The 15,761-nt window shown below is 38.2% G+C and overlaps 1 protein-coding gene and 1 long non-coding RNA gene across 3 annotated transcripts in view; one reads left to right on the forward strand and one right to left on the reverse strand.

The window, feature by feature from the left end:
* Positions 1-15,761, forward strand: part of LOC138814056 (Krueppel-like factor 12) — a 713,678-nt gene that overhangs the window by 161,514 nt on the left and 536,403 nt on the right. The window contains exon 1 of one of the 2 annotated variants that reach the window (XM_070002850.1): positions 11,873-11,896. The exons of the other annotated variant lie outside the window; for it this stretch is intronic. The gene's annotated coding sequence lies outside the window, so the exon portion shown is untranslated. Of the gene's footprint in view, positions 1-11,872; positions 11,897-15,761 lie in introns of those variants that run through there. 2 annotated transcript variants of the gene reach the window in all.
* The window catches only part of LOC138814058 (uncharacterized), an 89,186-nt gene that overhangs the window by 57,068 nt on the left and 16,357 nt on the right, over positions 1-15,761 (reverse strand). The window contains exons 2-3 of the long non-coding RNA XR_011367892.1: positions 11,295-11,368; positions 10,812-10,923 (exon numbers count right to left, since the gene is read on the reverse strand). This is a non-coding gene — a long non-coding RNA (uncharacterized lncRNA). The remainder of the gene's footprint in view (positions 1-10,811; positions 10,924-11,294; positions 11,369-15,761) is intronic.

The following is a 15,761-nucleotide window of genomic DNA, read 5'->3' on the forward strand; positions in this document are numbered from 1 at the left end:
AGAAATGAAAAAGAAAAGAGGTACAGATACCATTAATGAATATCCAATAAATTTAGACTTGAGTCACTAGACAGAAGTTCACACATCAGGAAACATATTCATATTTTTTCAATTATATCTAAGACCATTTGCACATGTAGCCCTCTTGAGTTAAATTGTGATGTTATGAAATGAATAGCAATAACTGGAAATGAAATATTTATATACATAAATAACTAAAAGTAAAACAGCTTCTTAAGTAAACATGGGAAAGAGGAATCCTCCACTGTCTGGGTGATCAAGAGACCTTAAAGGAAATGAAGAGGGTCAGAGGTGGAAGAATTGTGGGACAGAAATAGTAATGGACAGCAAGTGCTTGGTATATTTAGGGCCAACTCTTTTAGAGCCAAGCACCACACCACTGCTTTTCTTTTCTCTCTAAAGAACAAAGGTCCTGACTTTGTCTTTATATGTGCTCACTATAACTGTATTTACTCTTTTGAAAATTAACACATAAATCTAGCACTATAATTAGTTTGGGAAGTCAGGAGATGAGGCATGCTCTGCATAAAGCAAGTTATGTATGCTCAACCATTTGGCTGTACTCAGCTTCAAATCATTATGACTGAAAATGTTTAAGAACACGCAGTAAAGAATGGAATACTCAGATTTTATACAGGTTTTTGACCAACTTATTGATCTTTAAAGTAGTTTCTGGTATATGTAGATGGAGAAGCATTATCATGACATTTTTATAAAATAGACCTGAGTAATTCCTTTCCTTTGACAATGATCAAGTTGCCTTTCCTCTTTGCCTACCAGAGCTAAGAGTATTAACTGCACTAACACACGAATAGCACTCAGCATAATTTCTAACTCATGATAGATACTTAATATTTATTTTCTTCTTCTATTTATTCAAAAACAGGTAAAACATAAGTCAGCTAACTTATCACAGGTCATGAAGATTTGTGTTTTCCAAAGAGATGTTTTGCTGTCATCTAACTCTAAGCTCACTAAGTAAACATTATTCTGGATAATATTATTAAATTGCCTATTATAATTAAATTAAGTTATAATACAAATTATCTTTCATAATATATCATCTTTCATGCCTCTTTATAATATTTAGCTTTTGGGAATTCTATACATTCTAGATAGATGTCAAATGCATGATCTTGTATCATGAACATCATCATTCTAGAACCTTAGGTCACCCTTATGGAATTAAAATAGCAAGGAGAAACTCCAGCTTGTATTGTGTTTAACTCTATATGAGAAATAATGGGAATGTCTAATGAAAGCCAAGTATCTCTATTACCACCCACAGATCCCATATAGATATGAAGAACAGTGGATTAAACATCACCCTAGTCTTGGTATCTAATAAAAGTAAATGTGGATTATTAGTTCTTATAGCAATTTATGATTGTTTATTATAATTGCTTCTTATAGTTTTGGTATCTAATATAGAAACTAAATGTGGATGATTGGTTCTTACAGCAATTGATTCCTAGCAATTTGTAACTGAAATTTACCAAAACGAGAACTGTAGGACAAATTTCTACCAGGAAAACAGTCTTCTTCTTCTACTTTGACTTTTGTAGGACTTAGTGTACTACCCATAGTATATATACCATCAGTATAGTATATACTTACATAATTATATAGCCAGCAATTATACTATCATAACTCTGAATGTCAGAAGTCTAATTGTTATCTAGTTAGTCATTCATATTATAGATGGCTTTTATAGATTGATGGTTTTAAATAAACAACTCCTTAGGAAGTAAGTTATATTGCCTCTGGTCATTTATGTAATTGTTTAGATGCTGCATTTTCTTCCACAACACAGCCTATAACTTTACCAGGTCACAGATCTTAAGTGTAATTATTCATAATATTGTATAGTAAGAACTCCCATCTATTATATTGAATAAGCAACCTGAGATATATTCTATTAAATTGCAAAACTTTAAGTTCTAAATTATATTCAGTTATTAATGGAAACAACATAAGAATTCCCCTTCCCTGGGCTGGGAAGGTGGCTCAGTGGTAGAGTGCTTGCTTTGCACACATGAGGCCCTGGGTTTGATTCCTCAGCACCACATAAGCAAAAAGAAAATAAAACCAGAAGTGGTGCTGTGGCTCAAGTGGTAGAGCACTAGCCTTGAGCTGAAGAGCTGAGGGACAGCGCCCAGGCCCAGAGTTCAGGCCCCATGACCGGACACCCCCCCCAAAAAAAAGAATTCCCCTTCCTACTTGTATTTGTAATAGTGCATTCAAATACAACTGTCTAACACAGTGTATGCTCAGGCTGAGCAAACTGTGGGTTATATGGGAGATTCCCTCCTTCCTTTCTCTCTCTGTCTCTCTGTCACTCTCTGTCTCTCTGTCTCTCTCTGTCTCTTTGTCTCACTGTCTCTCTGTTTCTCTCTCTGTCTCTGTCTCTGTGTCTCAATCTCTGTCTGTCTGTCTGTCTGTCTGTCTGTCTGTCTGTCTCTCTCTCTCTCTCTCTCTCTCTCTCTCTCCCTTTTCTGACTCAGTTGTTTGGTGCATGCTGTGTGAGGGAGGAAGTGGTGCTTAGTTGATGTGTGGTGAGAAGAAGAAAGTACTGATTTGCAAATAAATAACAGAAATTCCTTCCTAACAAAAGAAGTGAACAGCAGACGTGAACTCTCGGGCTGGACTTGGAATAGATAAGCAGAGCACAGTTCTGTAAGAAAGACCTTGATTTCTGGATGACAAACGTGTCTGTTAGTCACCAATGAGAGATAATCCCTAGGTGGGAACAAATCTCAATTTTACGTGCATCCCTACTGCCACTGAAATTCAAACCTCTGAAGATGTGGGCTTCTCTCCTGCAGGTGAGGACTGCAACAAAAAAATGAAATCCCTGTGCGGTTACTCATATCTGAAAGGCACAATTGAAATATTGTGCAGGCCTGTTAAAGAAGCAGGCAGTCTTTTTCTGCAGAAAACTAGGGGCTTCGTCCATGAAGAATACCTGCTTTGAAATATTCATCCTGAAATTAAGAATGCAAAGACTTCCTCTATAGAACATGAACACCAAGCCAAACTCAAAGAGCAAATTTCAATTGCAATGTCTGAAACCTCTTGTGTGACTTTACATAATGCCTAGTATGGAATGAACAACTATGCACTACATGATTCTAAAAAGGTTTAACATGATTCCAAAGTGAAAGGAGATTGCTGGAGAAAGTACAGAAGATGAGAAATTGCTGAAAATTAACTGTCTCAAAATCCAGCCTTCCCTGAGTTCAATAATGAACTCTTTCCCCTCACAAAGTAAAGCTTTCCCAATTCATTTCTAAGTTTCTGGAGCCTTCGAATAATTAAGCTATAGCTAATTTAGGAAAAAGGTAATAATAATAATCACATCATTCAAATGTTTTTTTTGTTGGTCATGGGGCCTGAACTCTGGGCCTGGGCTGTCCCTCAGCTCTTCAGCTCAAGGCTAGCACTCTACCACTTGAGCCACAGTGCCACTTCTGACTTTTTCTGCTTATGTGGTGCTGAGAAATCGAACCCAGGGCCTTGTGCATGCAAGGCAAGCACTCTACCACTGAGCCACCTTCCCAGCCCCTTATTCAAAAGTTTTTTGAAGCATGTTTTTCATAGGACCGGAAGCAATACCATAATGGAAAGTTAAGGCAAGCATCTGCCCTCCTCTCTCTCCCTCCCTCTCTGTCTATCTCTGTTTTTCTCTCCTAGCATTACCAGGGTTTAACCTCAGGGCCTCATCCTTGCTAGACAGATGTTTTGAACCATGTTTCCAGCCTAAAAGTTAATTCTTTAATCTAGGTTTTTTTTTTCTTATGTCTACTTCCAAATTTTAACTAATTACATAAAATTCCTAATCTTCATCACTTATTTTAAACTTATATTGTATTTGTTGTTGTTGTTTTTTCCCCACTAATGGGAGTTTGGTATACTGTGAGTTCTCCAGAAAAAAAAGTCCAATAGATAGATAGATAGATAGATAGATATAATAAATACAGGTAATAATATACACACACATATATATATAAAAAATATGTGTGTGTGTGTGTGTGTGTATATATATATATATGTGTGTCAGGCCAGCTGACCAGAGACCCTGGAAAGAGCCAATGTAAGCCCTTCAAGTTCAAGGGCCATAAGCTGGAAGGATTCTTCATCTTTAGTGATGTCAATCTTTTTCTATTAAGGCCTTCTAGTGATTCCTTATGGCCTATCCGAATAATGGAGTGTAATCTTTAGTCAAGGTCCATTCAAAGAAACAACTATAGCATAATGTTTGGCCAAATAACTGTATACTGTGTTTCTGGCTTTTAATAAAATTAACCATCATACTTAGAGATCTAGATGCCTTCTTGAGGTTATACTTCCATTTCTATTTTACTCTTTTTTAAATCTCTTCTTTTGGGGGTGTTTAAGGAGTGTACATCCCTGGCCTTAGGGATGAATTTGTACTTAAAAATTATGATACATGTTATACTTCACATGATATTTTGAAAGGCTCAATGTCAGTTACAGTTACAACCAAAAAACCCTGTTACTAATATCTTCTGAATGAGAATTTTCATAATCTTGTTCCTGGAGTCTAGTTCAAGAATTTTTGAAGAATCATATTTTTATATCACATACCTCGTCTTTAAGATACAATCTAATGATGCAATTTTTAAAATTTTTATTAGTTTCTTCCAAGATATCTTGTAACTTATAAAATTGGGATCTCTTTTTGTTTTATGGTTCAACTTTTTCCTTCTTTTTTTATATACTGTTTCAGGACCCCATTTTTTCTGTTTTTAAAAAAACTACTTTTTCTGTAATGGCTCTCAATTCTCATGGTTTCTAACCATCTTTGAATTATCACAATAATTATATTTGATTAATCAGTGCATTAATGTGGTTCTTACCAATGATATGATTAATTAAATTATATAAAATTAATCCCATTTTGAAACTTCTAGAGTAATTTAGGTGTGTGTAGACACATTCACACGACAGAGCGGTCTTCAGAACTTACTCTGTCCAGTGCTAGTCATTCTGTAGGTATGGGGTTATCTTCTAAACCTCAAATTTATAACAGCATGAAGGATGGGTCCCTGGAAATATTAGAATTCTTGGAAATCAAAGATCATCCACACCTAAGAATTTAGAGTGAAAAGAGCTTATATATTCCAAACTTCACATCCTCCCATGAGCCAACTAAACCCAGAAAATGAAAGAGCTGAGTATAAGGTATAGGTTCTATATCTTAGAATTAGGAGCCAAGAATGAGAGGCATGTCCTTCATTCTGTTTCTGAGTTGAAGACTGGCAAGTTTGTTAAATAGGTGGTACCATTGACTCTTTTTTTTTTTTTGGTCCGGTCGTGGGGCCTCAACTCTGGGCCTGGGCGCTGTCCCACAGCTCTTTAGCTCAAGGCTAGCGCTCTACCACTTGAGCCACAGTGCCACTTCCGGTTTTTTTCTTTTTGCTTATGTGGTGCTGAGGAATCGAACCCAGGGCCTTGAGCATGCAAGGCAAGCACTCTACCACTGAGCCACCTTCCCAGCCATCATTGACTCTTTAAAAGGACAATTTTATGCCTTTTAGAGATGTGCCTAATGAACCAGCTTTCCAATAATTTCACGTACTTCAAAACAAAAAACTAATCAAATATGTGCCAAAGGTAAAGAGAGAAAACATGAATCTGAAACCTTTCTTACCAGTGTTTTGCTAATTATATATTGCTTTCAAGACTGTTTTCTCTTTGGAGAAATGAAACTAATGAGTTATACCTGATTAGGTTTTCTCTGGCATTTATCAGCTATTAAATGTAACAGCCATATAATACATACATTAAAAAAAAATGAAAGCTAAGTAAGTATGTGTTGATCACTTTGGGAATTAGATCATTTCATGTAAAAAGTTACAATACTCTTATAAAAAAATAGACAATCGTATATGAATTTCAGTAGAATGTTCGTGTAATCTTAGATACCAAATACATCACTTTCAAAGAAGCTTCTGCAGAAGCAAAGAGTTATATGTGTGTATTTTGTTGTTGTTGTTGTTCGTGGGGCTTGAACTCAGACCGTAGGCACTATCCCTGAGCTTTCTCACTCAAGGCTAGCGCTCTACCACTTTGAGCCAATTCCAGTTTTCTGGTGGTTAATTGTAGTCATGGACTTCCCTGCCAGGAAGGTTGAACTGCAATCCTCTGATCTCAGCCTCATAAGTAGTTTTCATTACAGGCATGAACCAACCAGCACTTGGCAATTTTTTAAATGTTAAGTATTTTAATTGGTCCTTAGCTGTAGATAAATACCTTGCATGTTTTATAGATAAATATGATATACTAAACCAGTCCCCATGACTCAGGAGACAGAAGCTGGAGGATGGCTATCTGAAGGCTAAAAATTACTAAGACCTTTTCTTTCAAAGACAAAATGTTAAAATGGAGGGGAGGCAGGTCACAGAGCTGGGGGCATAACTCAAATGGAATAGTGCTTGCGTATCAAGTGTGAGGTCTTAGGTTCACCAAAAAAAATATGTGTGACATACTACTGGTAATGATCATTATTTCATTAGTCTCATGTTGCCAAAAGCATAAAAACCCCATTGGAATATGATAACTCAAAGGACTCCACCACAAAACATGGGGTCCATTGTGGTAGATATAATAGTTATTCATCTTAATAGTAATGACTTTCTACTCTCTTCTCTTAGCCACTTAATCTCCTATCCGTACTCTGCTTAGATGCCATGAACTCCATTGTGTCCTCCCCAAATTCATATGTTGAAGCACTTGGGATTATATTTGGATATAGGGTTTCTTTTAAGATTCCATGAGATCACAAGGATGGGACTCTGCTCCAACCTGGGTGCTCTCCTTCATATATAAAGAGGCTAAAACACAAAAGAGGAAAAGACAATTGTGGATGCAACAAAAGGCAGCAATAGGCAAGACAAAGAGTCAGGCCTTGGAAGAAACCAATGCTTACAGCACACCTTAGATCTCCAGTGTCTAGTCTCTAGAAGTATGAGAAAGAAAGTTCACAACCACCCGGCTGTCAGATTAATACACTAGGAATGAACCGAATTCTTTACCACAGCAACCTCTTCTTCAAGCTTTAACTTGGGAAAAAGGGAACGGGGAGGGGTAGAGAAATTGAGGATGTGAGTGTGGGTGTGTACCAGTTTTAGGACTTGAATTCAGGGCCTGGGTACTATCCCTGAGCTTTTTTGCTCAAGGCTACTGCTCCACCACAGCTCCACTTCTATTTTGGTGGTTAATTGGAGATAAGAGTCCCAAAGAATTTCCTTTCTGGGCTAACTTTGAATCACAGTCCTCAGATGGCCTCTGCCTGAGTAGCTAGGATTACAGGTAGGAGCCACCAGTGCCTGGCTTTTTTTTTTTTTTTTTTTTTTTTAAGTAAGATCTCATCATATAGTTTAGGCTGAGGTCAAACCTGAGATCCTCTGTACCCCAAGTGCTGGGATTCAGTGTGTGTACCAGACCAGCTTTCCCCTCCCAAAACCCTACTCACTCTGCTCCTTAAGAATCCAAATCCTGTTCTTTTTAATGTACTTATAATGATTTTTTTGTTTTTGTTTTTGTATGTTCTTCCCCCATGGTTTTTGCTGTATTTGCCTCTTGTATATATATTTCTCTGATTTGGGGAGGGAAAGGGAAATAACAAAATGCTGAAGTAAGAATACAGGATGACCCACTGTAACAATGAGATGTACAAGACACTATGTTGAAAATGAACTTTACAACTTTCGGGGGGGGGGGAGCGAGGAGTTGGGGAAGTGGAGAGGAAAGGGATAGTAGAGGAAAAATAAGGAGGGGGTAACAATGCTCAACTGGAAATAGACTCATTACCTTGCTCATGTAACTATAACCCCTCTGTATAGTATCTTTACAATAAAAAATATATTAATAGTAAACAAAACCAAAAAAAATCCAAGTGGTAGCCAGAAACCAGTGGCTCACTCCTGTAATCCTAGCTACTCAGGAAGCTGAGATCTAAAGATCACGGTTCAAAGCCCAGGCAGGAAAGTCTGTGAAACTCTTATCTCCAATAAACCACTCTGAAAACTGGAAGTGGCGCTGTGTTCAAGAGGTAGAGCATTGAGATGAAGAACTAAGGGATAGAGCTCAAGCCCAGAGTTCAAGCCCCACAACTGACAGAAAATAGAATCTAAGTCCTGGGGCTGGGAATATGGCTTAGTGGTAGAGTGCTTGCTTAACATGCATGAAACCCTGGGTTTGATTGCTCAGTACCACATAAACAGAAAAGGCCAGAAGTGATGCTGTGGCTTAAGTGATAAGAGTGTTAGCCTTGAGCAAAAGAAGCCCAAGGACAATGTCCAGACCAGGACTGGCAAAAAAAAAAAAAAAAATCCAAGTCCTGAATGTTATTTTTCTCCCCTTATTTTGGGCTTTTCCTTGATATCCCCAGCAGTCCATAAGAGAAGTCTAACCAATAGAAAGTTCCTACATTTTTCAAGTGGAAGCTTACAACCCATTCTACAAGAAAAACATGAGTGACGCCTCTGTCTGCCCCTTTCAACTCCGACCATTATCCTTAACTTAGCTTGCTTTTTTTTTTTTAAATCCCTACTGTTCTTGGCTATAAAACTCCAAACCTGAATTGATAGAACTGTTTCATTTCACCTAACACTTCCTCTGCCACACACGGTTGAGGAAAAAATCAAGCAAGTTTCATTTGGTGTCTCCACTGATTCCTGCTGCCCATGTTTCTGTGCCATTTCTTCTCCCATTTTCCTCAATTTCAAACATTTCACTTCTTTTCATCAGACTCCCTAAACATCATCACCCAAGACTTCAGCAATATCTTTTCCTCCTGCTTCCCTGGGAGAAATTCAGACACCACAATTTATCTCATTTGCAGGAGCAAACTTTTCCATTCCATTCCTGCTTCTTAAAAGACTTCTTTAAAAGCATTTGATTTCCTCTCTCTCCTGTCTTGCTAACTTTTAACATACTTTTATTTTCTCTTATTCTAAACAAGAGCCTTTCAATAACAACAAAAAATTAACAGGGAAAAAAATCCCTCCACCTCTGCTTCTAGGTGCCAAACCTATTCTTTCCCCTCCCTCATAACCACAGTCTATAGGAGATGCCTGTACCCACTCTCTTCAACTTACCTCATAATCACAATACCTCTCTTTATTACCGGCCATTGGTACTGCCATTCCACCAATCAGAGGTCAAAAAACTTTCTCAGACAGGCCCTCTTACGCTTTACAAACCATATGGCTTCTGTGATAACTACTCAGATTTGTCATTATCGTGTAAAGACAGGCATAGACGACACGTAAACAAATGATTCTGGCTGTCTTCCCAAAAAATGTGTATGGCATCTCAAATTTTAATTTAATATTATTTGCATAGATGACAAAATATTTATGGATCCTGATTTTTTTTTAAAGCCTTGAGTTCTTCTACCTGGAGTTTTTCTAGATACCTAGGTACTTCATTTTCATTATCCCTGTCCTTCTTTCCTAACCCCCCCCCATCTTATTTTCACACACATACACACACACACACACACACACACACACACACACACACACAGAGGCACACATACCATTACTGTTGAGTCTTCCTTCAACCTCGACTTCCTCTACATTCTCTTACCTTTCTTTACAACCTAAGATGTTAACCATACCTACGCTCACATCTGGGTTTACTTCCCCATGGCTTCCCATTAGGATTTCTTTCTAGTAACAGACCCAGGGTGGAAATATCATCCAACTATTGTGAGCCTGTGGGTGCTTTACTGCCTTTTGTTGACTTATTTTGCCACGTTCACATCCATAGAAATGGCCTTTACAGGACGCCCCCTGTAGTTATCCCTTTGAAAATACCATCTGGTTCCTATCAAACATGAAGTATGAAACTCACATAATCCTGGGTCCAGCCCAATCTAATGCAATACAGTTCACCCCTGATGCAGCTTAATTACCCATCAGATAGTGAGTCTTTAGTGACCTAGGTAGCCTTCAGGTTAAAATCTGCAACCCTAAGAGTCACTCCCAGAACCCTCCATGTCTATTGACATATCTTCAGCTTCTACATCATTGTTTTCCTCCCATAAACAGGAAAGGTTTTGCTGTTTCTCAAACTGTGCTATTCACTCACTCTGGTCTCTATGTTCTGTCTCTTCTCAATGGAATCCTTTACTTCGTCTCTTTAGCTAAGCAACTCTACTGTGTCAGAATTTAGCTCAAATTGTCCCTGTTCTTGGACATGTGTTTTTTTTTTTAAATTAGACTCTAATAGTAACTATAGATCAATGTTTGTCTCCCCTTCCCCAAAATGGCATGTCATAAGGACAAGAAACGTGCCTTATTTTACTTTGTCAATTCCAGTTGCAAAGCACGGAGACTGGCTTCTTCTGTTAGAGAAAGACTCTGACTCTCTCCCCCCCTCTCTTTTTCCCTCTCTCTCCCTCTCTCTCTCACTCTGTCTCTCTCCCCCTCTACCCTATCATTAGCCCTATCTCAAAGCCCTAATCTAGAACCATGAATCCTTAGTCTTATTTTGTATGAAAGTAAAATGACTATATATTAGGTCAGAATCTAAGGAACTGTGGTAGAAAGATAACTGTGGAGGTCAGATTTTCAGTAGCCACTCCTCTTGCAGTGGGCTGATTGACCTCCTTCAGGGCACATGTCTGAGCATAGGAGTGTGAGAGGAGAGATGAAAGGGTATTTCCAACAGCACTGAACAGCTAGTCATGCACTGGAAACACATCCTTCAGCTGCTGTGTCTAAGGATTTTATGGAGTATTTGTTAATGTTTGTTACCTTCTGGCCTTTAGGAGACTAGAAAGTCCAAGTTCATAGGTGGGAAGGAGGCGAGATACTTCCAAAAAATTCTGATTCTCTCCTGTTGTCACCTTGTTCCTTCTCTTCACTTCTAAACTTAACAGAGATGCAGGATAAGTGCATGGTCAGAGAGACAGAGAGAAGCTGAAGTTCACTAGTAATAGCATATTATTTTCATTTCTGAGTGATTGAATCTAATTGTCCAAATTTGCTCGTTTTTAAAAAGAGCATTGTCTTCTGCATCAAATATCCTGTTCCTCCCAGCCCCAATTGGGCAGTGAAGATGGACAGGGCAACCACCCCCAGCCCTATCACTTTTGCTCACTTAGAGCCCCCAATACACATGGTTTTCATTTGTAAATCACCATGGTAATGAGCATGGCATAATAACACATAGCAGTGAATAGAGAAAATAGCCTGACACTGAAAAATGAATAATGAGGAAGTAAGAATTATACTCACTACTCCCATTTAAATTCTTCAAAACAAATAAATACATTTGTGCTTGCTTGAATCCGTGGGTGTTTATCCTCTGCCTAGAAAGAATAAAAGTGAAATAATTAATAGAGGGAGAAAGAAATGGATGTATGGATTCAAATAAAGTCCTAAAAATAAGAAAGATGCTCTGAGGAGTAATGAGGAAATAAGCCATTCATACACAAATGTTACTATACACCTTCAGTCAGAACACAAACTGAATTACAATGTTTTGTTTTTACATTACAAATGAGGCAAGCTTTTAACAAAGAAAAAAAAAAAACAATCCCCAACAGGTTAAATGTGAAAAGTAGAGATGAAAGTGGAGATACACATGCTTAAGAAATGGTTAACAGCATTTTGTCAGTTCATCCTTGACAGTCTTAATGTAGGGAAAGTCTTGCTTTCAGTATTTTGGCCATTACACTGATAAAAACACTAACAGGGGCTCTCACACAGCACCTTAAAAGCCTGTCTTATCCTTGGGCTTTCTGCAGCCAATGAAAGTTTGTCACGATGATGTAATGCTCCTGAGTTGTGCTTCAGCGCAGAGTATGTGGTCACCGGGTCTCGTGCCTGTGAGCTAGGTAAGTTTCTGGCTCATATCTTTCTTTCCAGCCTGCTCCCGGCTTAAACTAATTTCGGCAGACAGATCATTTGTTTCTGTTCTATTTTACTATCTCTGAACAATTTTGTCCTTTGGAAACGTGGGCTGGGTTATTATAGAATTGTGAAGGCAGCTGGTAAACAACACTGGGATCGTGCAGTCAGTTCTCCTGTGTGATTAGTCTGAAGGCTTTTACTCCTCAGCAATTTATCTTCACTTCAGAAGAAAAGGGCAGCAAGCAGTGATTTGTTTTATTTGTTAAGGGAGCTCTAGTCATTTGGCAAACAAGTTTTACTAGGAAGGGATTTTCAGGGAGAATGGAATAGATTCCTTTTTGGAAGGTTGACACTGAATTTCACTGATAGCCTTCAGTGAGTCCCACTGTACTTGTAAGCAGTGGAATAAAGTTTCAATGTTTATTATAAACCGATAATATAGGAACTGCTTCACAGAGTTTAAATCTGAAAGAGGAGAGAGAGAGACTATTTCATTTTCAAGTCTTAATGAAGTGGAAGACAATTTCAAAAAGAAAAAAATCAGCGATTTCATGACTGAGCCTCAGTGGTCTGAGCAGTATTAGGTTAAATTGAAATAGTTAAATTTAAGTAAATAATCCATTTCCAATTTGTGAGTGTGCAGGTGTTTGATTATCCATGAACAACTTTCAGATTTCTATCACAATTTTAAAATATGTACTAGGTAACCAGCATAACCAATGGAAATGTAGCTTTTCGTTTTCCCTCCCTGAGACCCTCTGCAGATGTGGAGGTTTTCCTGGTATCCATCAAGCTGTGTATTCTTAGAACCACAGAGAGCAGAAAACAGTTATCCAGCTAGAACAAGATTTTGACAATAATATACTCCAAATTTCTACTGGGGAAAAGAGAAGGAGGAGTAGAAGGAAAAGTTCAGTTGTGCCCTGCCAGATCTATTGACTGAGCTACCCAGATTATTTCTACTCTGTCACCTTAATTCAACAGACAGACACAGACTTGGTAGGTCATCTAAAACCCATATGCAGAAGGTAAATGCTGCAATGAGGAGTGACACACACCGTTGTACAATTCCTCCCAAGAAAAAGAACAGTTTCTTGTTTTGTAGAACTTAATGTCTGTTAGAAACTAATGCATGCGGGTTTATCAAGACCTTCTTCACTTCCTAGGTCAAAGGTCACTCTTAGCTCTCAGCTGAAAAGTAGACATCACTTTCCACTGCATTTTCATTGGCTGGTTGGAACCATGAACTTGGCTATTTCCTTCCCATGGTTAACAGACACTTCTCTCCTTACATAAAGGTATTCACTTCTCTTTATTCCACAGTTATTCATTGCCATCTCAGGTTGTTAACATCGATACCAAATAGTCCATACTAAAATAAACCACATTTAAATTTAAAAATATTAGTCAGCATACTGTAAACCTGACTCTTTTTTTTTCTAATCACAATTTTGCATGTATTACTTTAGTATAATAATTGGTACCCAAAGGAATTAAAAGATAAAATTCTCTATTTCATTCACATCCCGTGCTTTGCTTTCTATATCATAAGTGCTGGACCTCACAATGTGGCTGAAGGATGGAGTGAATGAAAGAGTAATGCTTTAGAACAACTGATAGCAAAAACATTTCCACAAAAGGCAAAGAGAGCAAATAAGGTGGACAGCCAGGAAAGCAATAATAGATGGCCTGATTTTCTCACATGCAATTATTTGTCCTTGGGAACCTTCATCTGCAATCCTATGTGTTTGTCATAGAACTGTGGTGCTGCTTGCTGAGCTCACTAGGCTTTGGCTCCCAGTGCCCACAGTGCAGATCTTGGGACGAAAGGGGATCAGGATGGAGTAAAACACAACTCCTCAGTCTATAAGTTGGCCTTTGAGGAATGTGTTGGGGTTATAATTGCTCTAGGAAACCTTTGTGGTCTCACTCTGAGATCAGCTATGCAGAAAAGTTTAAGAATTTTGAGAACAATGTTTTGTAAGGCAGATATTTCTTCGTGATCAATCTGGGGGCTCTGAGCCCTGATTGGTACCTTCATATGATTCATCCTGAAGATAGCGCAGGGCTCAGAAAAGATAATCACAGTAAATCTCATTGTACTCATGGGATAGAAGGTCACAGAAAATAAGTTTTGGTCAGAGAAAATCTATTGTAGTACTCCATTAATGTCACTAGTTGGTGTTTTGACAAAGTTATTCAATTTTTAAGAACTACCTTTTTAAAAGATCTTTGAAAAGTTTGCAGTCTTTTAAGATATTATTTATATATTTCACTTTCTATTTCATGAAAAGGTTGTTTTTATTAAGTAGTAGCATCTTTCATAAATAGAAATGGCATGAGATCATTTCATTCTTAATCCATTTACATAACAGGGAGATAGGCATATAGGGAGCATGGTAGGAAGAAAAGAATGAAAGGAGGCAAAGAAATTAGGAGTTAGCTCTGCCTCCCTATGTGTGAATATTGGGGATAGCATACTCCCCAAGTACATAGAAATGTGGGTGTGGGAGAAAAGATAAAGCAAGAGGATAGGGGTTTAAGACCATGTTGGTGAATTGTAATTCTTCAGTGAAGGTCCAGGGCCAAACACAAGATAAGATACTGAGGACATAAGAACAGGGTGCCTTGAATCTCAATTCAAAACTCAACTTTCATTGAATTTGAAAGCTTAAAGAATACACTAAGTGTTGGTGAAACCTTGAAACCAGGACTATGACAAAAAGAAGTATAACAAAAACATTAGAGATGAATTTCAAGATGGCTCCAGTTTATACCTCTTATCTTGATATGATTATCAATAATACCTATAGTCAGTCTCCAAAAATGTCCTGGCTTGGCTTTTACAAATGGGTTGCCATTATAAGATTTAAAATGTGAGGTAAAGGAGGAGTACTATAAGAACAAGCAAGAAAATCATAAGCCTTGGACAGTCATGGTAACAAAGAACATCAACTAGCACCCACTTCCCCTGTTCCTTTGGAAATAGCACCCTTGCCTTCCATGGAAAAGTGTCTTCTCTCCCTTTGCTAGCTATCTGTATGACCTAGTAAACTGATAGCCATCTGCTTTCTCCAAGTCAAGGGGCAGCCATGTGGCCAGCAAATCAAAGGTATGTTCTCCTCAGGGACTTATCCCCTTGAACAGAATGATGAGTAAACAGAAGACAGAAAAGCTTGGAGATCATTAAACCTAGTAGTGATGATTGACAGTGCCATCATGGAGCCTGCAATGGAGACCCCATAACACCATGTCCCTCGTCCTCTCTAAGTCAATTTCTCCAGCCTTCCATGAATTCTCTTGAGTTTTCCTACGGGATTCCAATGAGGACCCTTTAAGTTAACACTAGCCAGAGTCCAGTTTTTCTGTTTTTCACAACCCATGAACCCACACCAATTCTTCCATCAATATTCTGTGTTTCTGTGTGGAGGAGAATTAAGGGAACATGAGCAACCAGCATTTGGCACTTTAAACCATTACTTAAGTAAGCAAACTTCAAGCTAACCTTCCTCTCCCACTTTATAATAGAGTTCTTGAGATGCTGTCTCTACTGCATTGCTTATTTTCCAGTCATCATGAACACATCATCGCCCAGAATTGGAGTTGCTTTGTGAAAGATAACTGTTTATATGAAATTCACAGGTCCCACTTCTGTTGCTGACATTCACCTAGCCCAGAATTCCAGTTTCCTTACATCTTTTGATAGATGGGTCTAGTCCTGGAACCAGGTGTTACAAGGGCTGCAGGGAAGCAAAAAGCTAACATTTAATTTTAAACAAACCAAACTAAATCTATCTATCAATTACAGATAGACCTTTTCTTGGGGGTTGTATGTCAGTGGAATAGGTC

Source organism: Dipodomys merriami, unplaced genomic scaffold, assembly GCF_024711535.1.
Source record: "Dipodomys merriami isolate MVZ:Mamm:240054 unplaced genomic scaffold, mDipMer1.0.p SCAF_6, whole genome shotgun sequence".
NCBI lineage: Eukaryota > Metazoa > Chordata > Mammalia > Rodentia > Heteromyidae > Dipodomys > Dipodomys merriami.